Here is a 14,049-nt window from a genome sequence, read left to right on the forward strand (position 1 = left end):
CTTAGCTCTTGTTCTTGCAGTGCCTTTATAGCAGACACCCGCCCAACGTCATTCACAGTACAGCACCACCTGGTGGACACATTAGGAACTAATTTTGACATTCTTTCGAAAAAAATCACACGTAATTCTATGTATTTCTGCGCTAATCTTGTTACGTCATAATTCACTGAAAAACCGATTTTTGGTTTACTGACTTTTGGATTACCCTGTATTGTCTATAATTATTTACATTAATACAGATGAAACAATAGATGTGTAATAGTAAAAAAAATCATTCTCAATACATTTTTAATATTTGCTGTGGAAATCTTACATAGATTATTACATTGTCCACAACGCCCCTGGAAATTTGTGGTGCCTCCCCAGGGTGATGCCATGCAGTTTGAGAACTACTGGTATAAGGCAATGGTCAGGTCATATATTTACAGGTCTGGAGACCTCATTTTAGGATGCACTGCTGCTGCTGAATATGCACAGCAGTGCTGAGCAACGAGATTGGTGAGTGTAACAAAGGGGAGCTCTTACTCAGAAAGACTTGTCCTGCAAACTAGTCTGGAGACTAGGCACCTGCAAGGTGATCTGATTGAGGTTTAAGACTTTTAAAGGATTGAACAAGCTGATTGGATTCTTCTAGTTCAGACTAAACATGAGGGCACAAATTCAGATTAAGGAAGGAGTTGCAGAATAGATATGCAGTTTACCTTTAGTCACTAGGTGTTGGAAGCAACTTCAACCTGTTGTTTTTGAAGTTGATAGCTTAAATAAATTCAAGGAAGAACTAGAATAGATGTGCAGTTTGCCTTTAGCCAGTGGGTGGGTGGTTGGTTGGAACAAACTGCCATCTGTTGTTGTTTTGGTAGTTGATAGCTTAATTAAATTTAAGGAAGAACTAGTCAAACTATCGGGGGTGGGGGGGGGAGTGAATAGGTGAAATGGAAGGTGTCATTTTTCTTGGCTGATGCCAATGAGCTTGCTTTCTTGTATCATTTGACACTACAAATGCTGATATTGTTTACGGTAGAAAATAGTTTTTGCTTGTTTGATTACCCACATTCCATTGTCTGAAGCTCCTGTAATACTCCATGTAGGAGATACCTGCTTAAGTTGTCAGCGAAAATTTTGAATCTAGCAAAGGGAAAAAAATCCTCAAAACACAGGTGATTTTATACAGAGACCAGCGAAACTAGAGTTTAAATAAAAATTAATTAACAGTGTAAAGTGTAACGAACCATTTAGTTAGGAATACGTGAATCTTTTGTAATCAGAATAGGTACGAGTGAGTTTGTAATTCAATTAGACAATGAAGATGCATGACCCACTTGTGCAGCAAATAGACAGCTTATCCTATAGTATTCTTTCGTTGGCTCAATATATTTTCACAAGTATTTGGAGGCTACTATTACATGGGCCAGATTTATTGTTACGGCTGAGTTTGTTTAAAGCAGTTCTCTATCCCTCAATTGGTTTAAAGTATCATATTAGGACCGTTCAAGAAACATCTTATCTGCCCCGTAGAGCACATCCATAAGTTGCCTACGTTCTTTGGTAGATTTGTTTTGCTCGACAAAAAACCAGTTTCCAGGAGAGAAAACCTAGTCATACTTGCCTGACACTAACTCAGCCACTGAGTGAAAAAGCCCATGTTTCTCGTCTCATTGATAAGATTCAAACCCTTGTCTTTTGCACCTGGTGTGGGGAAGATGGCGATTATAAACACTGTGGTACATGCACAAGCTTAAACTGACTAGGATCTCAACTGTATTTGATGGAAACGTATTGCTTATACGTTTCAAAGAGATTGGGTTAGAGTAGTGGCTCTATTTGCAGTTGACCAACTTCATGGTAAGGAGACATCAGAAAGCACATATCTTAATGTGTATGTTTGTCCTAATGACAAACTTCCATGGACCACCCACACCACATTAGCTTATAAAATTTCATAATGCAGCAAGGCAAACCCAAGGATCTCATTTAATCAATATGCATACAAGCTATGCTTTTTTATGTATAATTTTACATACCTTCTAAAGAGAGAATCCATATTTTTGGATATTATCTGCTGTTTAATATTTGTAATCCAAACAAAAAAAAGTAATATTTCCTTGTGCATTTAGTGAATTTCATTAAGCATATATTACTACTTTAGAATAGCTGAGAGTAGTAGGCAGATAAATTCCCAGATCCAATTACAGGTGGAAAATATGATTACAATTGCAAAATTTTACAATGGTTATGGTATTAAATGTCTTTCTCATTTATGGGTGTAAACAAGTTGCTATTTACCTGTAAGTTGTAAGAATTAGACTGCAGTACCAGTTAAAAGTAGAATATAAAATGCTTCCTAATAAATGCCAAGTAGACAAAACAGAATGGGATGACAGGACCTAGAACTGTTCACAATAGAGTGAACCCATAATCAACTGTATGCAAATAGCAGATGACTGAGATTAACACAACCATTTATCCAAGACAGGTAGACAACCATTAATACCCTGAGCATACTGATACTGGAAATGAATAGCAAGAGAATATCACAAATGCATCCTCTTAATGAGCTAACTCCAGAGGGGGTCAGCTCATTAAAAGCTGATAAATGTAGGACCAACTTCCACCAGAAAACAGTTCATGGAGTGCATTACTTTACCAGCAATTGCACCTTCTTTGTGTACAAAACTTAGTCTCACCCAGATAGCATTTCTCCAACAATGAAGTTCAATGATGGTAGTGTAATGGTATGTGCCTGTTTTATTAATTTGGACTTAATTCATTGGCTGTCATCAATGAAACCATGAACAAAGCTGTCTATTGACATTTTGAACAAATTCTATTTTACCTAAATTTTAACCATTTATTAAGAGCTGGGACTGATATGGCATATCTGTATCAGAATGACAATGCTGACAGAAAGAATGGCCATTGCAATATCAGTTTGAGACAACCAGGAGAGAGAAGTTGTCCCAGATCAAACAGGAAACTAGTCCATCTTATGGAAAATCCAAGCAACATTCCAATCTCCATGTCAAAAACTTGGTAGAAAGGGTCCACCAGAGGATTTCAGAAACTGTATTCACCAATGACATCCACTGATGTCAATTAAATGCCCATTTTATTGTTATAAATTTTTTTTCGTAATCAAATATTTTTTCATTTAGTGTCCCAATTCATGTTGAAAATTGTGGTTATCAGTAATTAAAATGAAGCTTGAATTTTTAATTATTCATTATGTAAAATACACAATATTTACTCAATCTACAGATGGAGTGGATTATCCTCTGATCAGTTACTACACTTTGATTTGATTTGATTATAATCATACATAGCCCTATAAGGTTCAATCAAGGGCATTTCACAAATATAAAGTAACAGGTATTCCACTTACAAAGAACTTTATTCTTACATGGATTGCATATACAAGGTCTTCAATCAAGAAGAACAAGTTTGAAAGCCCCCCCCCATGTATTAATGTATTAAGCTGGCATTAGCAAATCTGGTGTCATTGAACATGCAAAAAAAAAAAAAAAAAAAAAAAAACATGAGTTTTTTTTTATGCAGAAAGGATTTTTCTCAAACTAGCAGTTTTTTTTAGTGCAAACTGAACTTAAAGTGAGATGTGGTTGCAGAAAAATGTCCACAAAGATCAGCAATTTTGAATATAACAAAGTTTGAATAGTTTGGTTCTGTGATAGACAGTAAGAGTGCATTATTGCAGAATCCTCATACACATGCAGTATTTTCATACTGCATATGTATGAGAAGATATTATTCACAGTTCAAGAAAATAGGTGAAACAGCTGTCACAAAAGCTCAGTTTAAATCTCTGTGGAAATTGTCATATGATGTCAGTAGAAGTAATCCACATAAAATGAAGTCAAGTTGCTGTGGAGGACATCTCTGCAGAAACATTAGTTGCAGTTATGGTGAGCCTGTCAATGCCTGTAAAATAGTGTTAGACACAGAGGAATCACACAGTGAATGTTTTTTTTCTTGAATAAACTCCCTAAGTCTTATGTATTTAATAACACCAAATTGTCCAATATTAGCACAGTACTTATGGAAATTAAATTGTTACATCTTTTCTTGACAACCTTGTATGATACTTAAGTCTGGTGTACTTCACATTTCCACAAACATGTTTCAATACTTTCTTCAATGATTTATCCTTGTGTAAAAGAAATCTGTCAAGTATCCTTAAATCTCTAAACAGTGGACTGCATAGTTACATAAATTGGCAGTTGCTTCTCAGCCAGGCACTCCTGCAGGGATAAGAAGAGATGGAAGTCACCTAATATAAAATCCATATTCCGTGGCACGTATTCCAGCACCTCCCAACCACAGTGGAACAGTAACCCATGCTACTTGAGACAAAAGTCTTCTGTAAATGATCTATATATTAGATAGTATGAACCAGAGCTGTAATGCTCAAAATGTTCTACGTTGATATCAATATTTGTTAAATAATAAGAGAAGTTTACCTCAATATAGTACGTAGAAAAATTGAGTTTTATTGGGTTAAATTGATTTTTAAGTATTTGTTACTCTAATGTAAGTTTTTCAATTTTTCCGTTTTAATTTCTGGAGAGTATCACATGGAAGTGTTCTACATACTACACTGAGGTAAACTTCTGTTATTATTTTACAAATGATCTATATATATATTTATAATATTAAGTTTTGAAGAGAGGGTAATGAGTATGAAAAACATAAGGGATTATAGTTCTAGATTACTACATTAATAGTAGAAGAAACTGGCAACTATAAAGAATATAGATAAAATATATAGAGCCTATAGACAGGTACTGTATAGAGTGCAGAGTAGTCTAAAGAACTATCTGTTGAATCTATAGTAAAATTATAAGAAAGTACCTGTAAAGAAAATTACAAGAAAGTACCTGTAAAAAACATGAAATTAGTAATGTGAAATTACTCACTGTTGCAGTTACAATGATTTTAGCAATGGCCAAAATCATCGTAACTGCAACAATGAGTAATTTCACATACTAATTTCATGTTTTTCACAGGTACTTTATAATTTTACTATAGATTCAACAGATAGTTCTTTAGACTACTCTGCACCCTATACCTATAGGTTCTATATATTTTATCTATATATATACATATACACACATATTAAAGTAATTTAGATGGCAAAAAATTTATATTTATTTCCATCCAATAATGTAAGGACAATACCCTGGTACACTCAAGATAGCAGTTTTAATTGGGGGGGGGGGATAACACAAATTAAGAAAGAGAGGGTTTAACAAAGGAATAAAATGAAAAAGCTCATTGAAACTGGAGATAACAAGTCTGCTAAAATTAGACAATTGATATCAATGAATCTAAAATTTTTGCACTGTCATGAAACCAGATATCAGGGTCAAAATTGAAATATGACTAGCTTGTTAGAGATGTTTATAAATGAAGAATGAAATATATCTATTCTGGAAAGTTTACACTGAAAATATGGAGTGGGTCTGGTAGTACTGGATGGAATTTGCCGCTGAAGGAAAAATGTTCCCAGATATTGATGAAGTCAGTTACAGTGGTACCTTGACATACGAGTGCCCTAATATACGAGTGTTTTGAGATACGAGCCGCCGAGCGAGCGATATTTTGCTTTGAGATGAGAGCAAGATTTGAGATACGAGGAATCGCACACTACACCGCTGCACACGACCCCAACATGCGGGGCGCATGTTGGGGTCGTGTGCAGCGTCTAACAGTTTCTCCCACCTCAGACTAGACCTCAGTCTGTGTGCTTGTTTCCCTCGTTTTTGTAGCATTTTTGATAAGTTGGGTTCGCGTTTTTTGCTTTTTGTACATTTACAAAACGTTGTTGTTGTTTGTTTGGTTTTTAGGAGCATTAGCAACTAAGGCCATATTGCTCCGGGATATGCGGTGGTCATTCCCTGACCTTTCCGCATCCTCCATATTTGGTGGTGACGGGCTCGAACCCTGGACTAATCAAGAAGCATGTGCTACGCACTGCTGCTCCTTCCCACCTGGCTACGGAGGCGCCCTTACAAAACATTATCAAATTTATTTTTATAACCATGGGTCTGAAGAAGAAGATGATGTCTATTGAATTAAAGCGTGAAATCATAGAAAAACATGAGCAAGATGTGCGAGTAATTGACTTGGCGAGGATGTACGGGCGTAGCACATCAATGATATGTACTGTGCTTAAACAGAAGAAGTTAATAAAGGGTATAACGCCAGCCAAGGGCGTTACAATAATTTCTAAGCTCCGGACCTCTCTCCATGAGAAAATGGAGAAACTACTGATGGTGTGGGTGACAGAAAGCAACTTCAAGGAGAATTCTTAACACAAAGTATCATATGTGAGAAGGCACGAGCGATTTACGGTGATTTGCTGAAGCAGATCCCACACACTTCCACATACGAGGAATCGGAAGACTCGTTTAAAGCCAGTCGGGGCTGGTTTGACAACTTTAGGAAAAGGACCAGCATTCACTCCGTCGTCAGGCATGGTGAGGCAGCAAGTTCGGATGTGAAGGCAGCTGAGGTTTACATCAAAACGTTTTCCGAACTGATAGAAGCCAAAGGATACATCCCTCAGCAAGTCTTCAACTGTGACGAGACAGGGCTTTTCTGGAAAAGGATGCCGAATAGGACTTACATAACGGCAGAGGAGAAGACGATGCCAGGTCACAAACCCATGAAGGATGGATTAACTCTAGCACTTTGCACCAATGCGAGTGGCGACTGCAAAATCAAGCCTCTGCTAGTATACCATTCGGAAAATCCCAGAGCATTTAAGTCACATAAGATTTTAAAAGAAAAACTACAAGTTATGTGGAGGGCAAATCCGAAGGCGTGGGTCACCAGGAAATTCTTTGTGGAGTGGATAAACCTGGTGTTTGGCCCTTCTGTTAAAAAATATCTACAGGAAAACAACCTACCCATGCAAGTCCTCGTCCTCGACAATGCCCCTGCTCACCCAACAAATTTCGAAGATGATTTACTCGAAGAGTTCAAGTTTATAAAGGTTCTCTACCTACCACCCAACACCACTCCTATCCTGCAGCCCATGGATCAGCAGGTGATTTCTAATTTTAAGAAGTTGTACACCAAGCACATTTTTCGGCGCTGCTTTGAAGTGACGGAGAACACAAACCTTACCCTTCGAGAGTTCTGGAAGGACCACTTTAACATCGTGATATGCCTAAGAATTATTGATCAGGCCTGGCTGGGTGTTACACGATCTACATTCGCAGCAGCATATGGTGGTTCAACGAAAAATTAGTTTTGAAGAGGAGCCAGAGATGGAGAAGGTTATCTCTACAAGAAATATAAAGGAGATCTTGGGAATGTGGGAGAAAGTTGTAGAGTTTGTGGATAAAAATCACCCCGAAAAAGTTGCAACTGGTCGTGCATCGGAGTTGTTCAACAAAACTTGCGTAACACATTTCAGCAATATCCTGAAAGGGAGGAAGAAACAAACCTCCTTGGACAGCTTTTTTAAACGATCTGCAGGTGAAAATGAGCAAAGCATGACAAAAAAACGAAGACCAATGACGAAAATTATAAGCTTCCGTAAGCACTTCACCTTTTCTTTTATTATGTTTCTATAGAATATGTATTTGTTATTTATAAATAAATGTTTCTTCTTGTAAACACATTTTTCTTATTCAAAAACACTTAACAAAAACAACTGAGGTGGTTTTTTGGGAGCTGGAACGGATTAATGGCATTTCAATTAATTTCAATGGGGAAAATTGCTTTGAGATACGAGCAATTTGACATACGAGCAAGGTTACGGAACGAATTAAACTCGTATGTCGAGGTACCACTGTACTTTGGCCAGTAATCATAAATACAGAACACTGAATAACTGCCAGTGAACAGTAAGAGGCATTATTTTGATTTGTTGGTAAGAGTTGATGTTGAGATGATGCTAGGAAGTCCAAGCTTGGCATTTATTCACCTGGTTTGAAAACTATAGCTGAAACGATAGGCTAAAGAGCAGATTACGAGATTAAAGACCAGATCAATTATGCCTAGAGGAAGTGAGGTAGAATACAGATGGCAAAGTATTTCCATGTAGCATTCATTTGTCAAAGAATCACAAAGTTCTTTGAATGAGACTCTTTCACATGCATTTGAAATGTTGCCATCATAAAGGAGTGTGGTTTCTACAGAGCACTGTTATAGAAGTCAAAGTATAAAGTCATTTCAGGTCACACCTACCATGTGTGACCAGAAATGGGGGAGGGGAGAACATGACATAAAAACTACACTCCATATTTTGTTGACAACATTTCAAATGCACAAAAGAGGGGTGGGGATTCCGGAGGACTTCTGCACGTTAGTAAATCCAAACATTTTTTTCTGAGGTGGTGATAAATCTAACTCATTTCTATGAGACATTTGGTCTATACAAACCTACAGATAAAATAGGAAATGAATTATGAGCACCTCTCTGTTTGATCATGTTTCCACTAGTCCTGCCATCTTGAGAACCTGGCAACTCCCACATGTAGCTGTCCCATATTCTGCACAATTTACAGTGAAGGCTCTCTGTTACTGTCAATCATGCACGTCATATCTTTTTGCCATGTTATACAGTCCTATAAAAGAAAACTTATCAGATACAGTCTCTCTCTACCTAAGAAGAATCAAACTGGAAAACCCCACTTAAGCCTAATTTTTGAACTGATGTGAAATTTGTGTACTGCAGGCATTTGATAAGGATATGATGTGCATTTTCCAAAAGAACAAAAATCATATGTACCATTTACAATTTTCTGGTTTTTCACACACATATGTCTCATCAAACAGTGGAGAATTTGTAATATCCTTAACTTTTGCACAAGTGTAAATAGAAAATAAACTCATTGAAACTTCCTGAAAAATCACCTCACATATAAAGTCTCTCTTTGTAGAGAGATGAAATGAGATGAGATGGGATGGGATGTTGACACAGACCACAGTATAAATCAGTTTTTCAAACTACATTTCATGGAATTCCAGGGTTCTGTGAAGAGGTTTAAAGGAGAAATCTAAGACAAGGTCTTTTGCACAACTATTTATTTTTAATGCTTTCACATATGAAGTATGATAAAAAAAGTATACATATCCATCCATTACATAACAGTTTTGCTGAAACACTTGTTTCTTCTACATGCTTTATTATTACATTGGCTAATTGATATTAATCTTTCTCTTTCTCTAATCATATATAACTTGTACTGATATCTGGCTTTAATCTTTAGAAGCACATAACATGCCCATAAAAGAATATTTCCAATTTTGAAATACTAATGATGTTTTTAAAAACGTGTATTAAACAGAACCAAGCAACACATGAATTTAGTCAATTTATATCCCAGTGTCAACCACATACTTTAGAGGATCCATCTTTGCAAAAATTTTGAGAACCATTGCTATGTATAAATATACACTATATAATCAAAAGTATTGGGACAAGTGACATCTGTATATGTGAAAAAAAATAATAATTTTGTGATGTAGGCCCACTTTTTGTCTTAAATAGGGCAGATATTTCATCAATATTTGTCAATTTTCAATGGAAATACTTTTACATTCTCTACTGCAATGAGTTATGATATACACTCATTCCATATAATGAACAATTTCAGCCTGGTGACATCTAGGAGAATATTTCCATCACCTCAAACAGTGAAGTAGTGGTGGAAACAATGGTGTTGGGATGCTTTCAATAATGTATGGCAGAGAACTGCTGATTTTTTACAGATGATATAATGAATCGACTCTCCTACTCTGATATGCCAGACAATGATGCACTTTCTGGCTGATGGAATTTTACAATGAAGGTTCACCACCTTTCAGAAGGAAGCTGCTCCCTGCCATAAATATGGTACATGGTCTGGTTTAAAAATAACACTGTGCTAGCACTGGAAGTTGGTCCAGAGCTGTGATTCTAATTCCACTGAGACTTGTGGGATTATTCCAATTAATGTTCAGTTTCTGTAAGCATGGAACCATGTAACCATTGCAGCACTGATTTTTGTGATGGTTTGTGTATCACAGTTCAAGTAAACCATCCTGATGCAATGTTCCCTGTATATGCTCCTCAATCACTGAATGAATCGGCTGCAGATGTACCGATGATGATTTTGTTTGGCAAAATTTTATCATTTTGAGGCTTCATTCTCAAAATATCACTTTGTGATTTGGCTTTTGTATCTTCCATATAATGCTATATTTAATAGTCCATGGGCACTTCAGCACCTCTGAAATCTGTTAAAACTAAATGGCAGCCAACTACTTTTCCACATTCAAAACTGCACAGTTCTGTTTCATGTGAAACTTCACTTAGAAACTGAAAAAGATGCATTCTGCAGTTAAATTTAAACCCATTACTACTAATTAGGTAGAGGCATTATCACTCTCCATATTATTAGCACAGTCAATATTTTAGATACCATGAGATTATTCTATGGTATCTCAATACTTCTAACAATAGTGTACAATAAATAGCAAGATTTAAAAAATGAGTCAAGGTTGATTCAATTGGTGTTTTGTCACTTATATGAAAAATAAATTACAGTGATATGCTTGAGAAAAATCAAAGTGTGTCAACAAGTATTATGAATGTAACAAGAAGCAACTGATTAAATATGGCGATGGGAATTTCCATACTAGTGTTTATTCAATATGTAGTGTGAGCACCTCTAGCAGTAATAAGTGCATTTAAATGGCAAGGAATACTTCTAATGGTATCCCTACAACTGCACACCTATGCTGCCATCTACCACTTCTTGTAGATCTAATGTACAGGGAGGCATGTCTAACTTTTGGTTATCTACCCAACTAGTTAAGTACTAAACAGACAAAATATCAGTGAATATGCTGAACAAAGAAGGATATATCGTTATACCACTGAAAAACAGTCTGGAATGTTCCTGAGGAATGGCACAATCACCAGATCCAGAATGTTACTAATATACTGACAAGCATTTAATCTTTGGAACCCCCGGATCTCACATCTGGTGAGTATGGGCTTGGCACACCAGGGTCCTGAGCTGGATATTATTCTTCTTCTCTTTCTTGGTGATTCTTCTCTATCATTCTTCTCTCTCTCTCTCTCTCTCTCTCTCTCTCTCTCTCTCAGGGTAACTCAGAATTTTTTTTTGCCTGGTGCAGCAAAAACCTCAGGCTTCCTTGCACCATTTGGCTAATAATGATAATGTCTACCACAAACATAATCCACAGATCATTATTCTAGCAGTGGACCTGTGTGATGGACGATGACCATGCCTTCAAACATTTTAAGTGCACAATTCTTAGATAAGCATTATGAAAAATAAAAAAACCTGGATTTAGAGTGAATGCCATAGATGTCCATTCTTAAGTGTGGTATCTTCTAACTCTCCACCCTTCCAGGCTGTGTCATTTAGTGATTTTTTTTAATGGTAGCAGATTGTAGTGAAATACATGCATGAGCTAGGCCATTGCAACAGCATATCAAGGCTGGCTAGCAATAACAAAAGAATTCTTATATACTATTTTTGCACGAAGCAGTGATCACCTCACACTGGTAATTCTTTGTGGGTCAGTACCTGGCCTATGGGCACTATTTTCCCTAATCCAATTACAGCAGCACCATTGTATAATACTGACATTAAGATCAACCCATTGTGACAGTTCAACTTCATATATATAGCTGCCAACTTTTGTCTTTTAAAATGCCAAAGTTCACACATTTGAAAATAGAAAGAAAATAGGTCTTTTGGGCCAAAACAACAGGAGGATTTTGCAAAAGAGCAGGCATGCTCCCAAAAAAATGCAGGTTTTTAAAGTTCATACTGCACCAGAAATTAAATTTCACTAGAAAAATACAGCCACAAGATCGTTTTTCAGTACAGTATTCTTTTAAACATTAACTCATCTAACATTTTTCCAACTGTAGATTTCTGTTTGGATATTCTATTAGATAAATGATATTTTCTGCTTCAAAGGTGATATTGCAATTTTTTTATTTTTTAAATAAAACATTGTCACAGTGGGATATAGCTTGGAACCACTTTCATTACTGCCATCCGTAACAGTAAAAAATGTAATTTTTCGGAGCCATCAGTATCTCTTCTTTCCCTATCTATAAACTTTCAATAACAATGCCTCTTGTTTTAGTTTCACTATCAGGAAACATATTTATAAACAGTGCATTTGCATGATCAACAACACCTCAGAGAAAGATTATGTTCTATGATAAAAAAATGCAAGTAAACACATTCAGCATGCATGATATCCTAATAAACATGAAATGCAACATCTGTTTTCGTATTTATTTCTATGCAATGCATACTGTTATTATGCCTATTTGTTGTTTGTAAATGTCTGATTACATAGTTTTCTCCTCTGCTTGAAACTGAAAAATCACATCTAATTATGGTACACAGGGCAAATGATGCAAGAAAGCAAGCTTATACAGCATCAGCAAAAAAAAAAAAAGACACCTCCCATTTTTAATTAATCATTCCCTCCAATAGTTTGTCTAGTCCTTCCTTGAGTTTATTTAAACTATCAACTTCCACAACAACAGATAGAAATCAACCACCTGCTAACTAAATCTTCTGCACATCTATTCTACAGCTGTATTTCCTCAATATGAATTTGTACCCCCCCCTGAGTGTAGTTTGCTCAATCCATTTGAAGCCTTCAAAGACTTACACATCTCAATCAAATCACCACACAGGAGCCTAGTCCCCAGATGCTGCAAACTGCAGAACTGAAACCTTTTGTGGTAAGAGCACCCCTTCTGTGTACTCACTGCAGCAGCTCCACATCTTTTCTAAAATGAGGTATGCATTTTCCTGTATGCAGTACTCAATGGGATAATCATCTTCTTATCCCAGCTAGCAAAATTCTTCTATATCATTAACAAAATCCCAAGAGTGCTCCTGGCAGCCTTGCTCATATAACTTCATATCTGACTGCACAATTACCCCAAAGATCTTTTTCATTTTCCATTACCCTGAGTGTAGTACCATATGGTTGGTACATTACTCTGGGATTACTGCTGCATGTACTTTGCCTTTATCAATGTTAAACTATAACTGCCATTTCTCAGCCCATCTGCCTTTCTATATCCTGTTTGAATAGCATACTGCCATTAACCACTCTGCCAACCTCTTTATCATCTGCAAACTTGGACAATAAGCCTGATATTCTTTCTTCAATAGCATTGATAAAAACAGAAAACAGCAGTGAGTCCAACACCGAACCATGGGGGACTCTACTAAAAACATTAGTCCATGAAGAGCAATGTCCATTGACTACCACTCTGTCTTCTCCCACTCAACCATCCCTTTATTATCCATAGTAGCAACTTTCCCTAATTGCCACACTGCTCCAATCTGTACAGCAGTCTTATGTGCAACAGTATCTTTTTTTAAGAGCATTAGCAACTATGGCCATATTGCTCCAGGGATATGCGGTGGTCACGGGCTCGAACCCATCTAATCAAGAAGCGTGTGCTACGCACTGCTGCCCCTGCCCACCTGGCTACGGAGGCCCTACAACAGTATCAAAAGCTTTCCAAAAATGTGTATGATATCAAAATTATTTTATGCATCCTGTTTCTCTGTGACCACATCATAGTAACAAATCGCCAAATGGGCTAGCCGGGTGGGATAGTGCCTGCCGGGCAACCCAAAGATCGCGGGTTCGATTCCGGCCTTGGGCTTGGATATCACGATGGTGCCGTACTATCTGGTTGGATCTCAAGGCCACGATACACGAAGGAAGCAGGAAAAAACTGGTTCCTTCGTGTACTGATCACATCATACGGTGATAAAAAAAAAAAAAAAAAAGTAACAAATCAAACTGGTCAAACAAGATTTCTCCTTAGCAATTATACTTCTGTGTCTGAAGTATAATTGCAGCCTTGTATAGATGATCCTGCATTACTTCTTTTACCAGTGACAGCATTATTTCCCTGGAACAGAAGTTAAACTAACTAACAGATCTGTAATTCCTTGTCATCCTTTGATCCCCTTTGTGAATTGGGGATACATTCACACATCCAGAGTCCACAAAGAC

Source organism: Mastigoproctus giganteus, chromosome 14 (assembly GCF_048544385.1).
Source record: "Mastigoproctus giganteus isolate SK-2022 chromosome 14, ASM4854438v1, whole genome shotgun sequence".
Lineage (NCBI taxonomy): Eukaryota > Metazoa > Arthropoda > Arachnida > Uropygi > Thelyphonidae > Mastigoproctus > Mastigoproctus giganteus.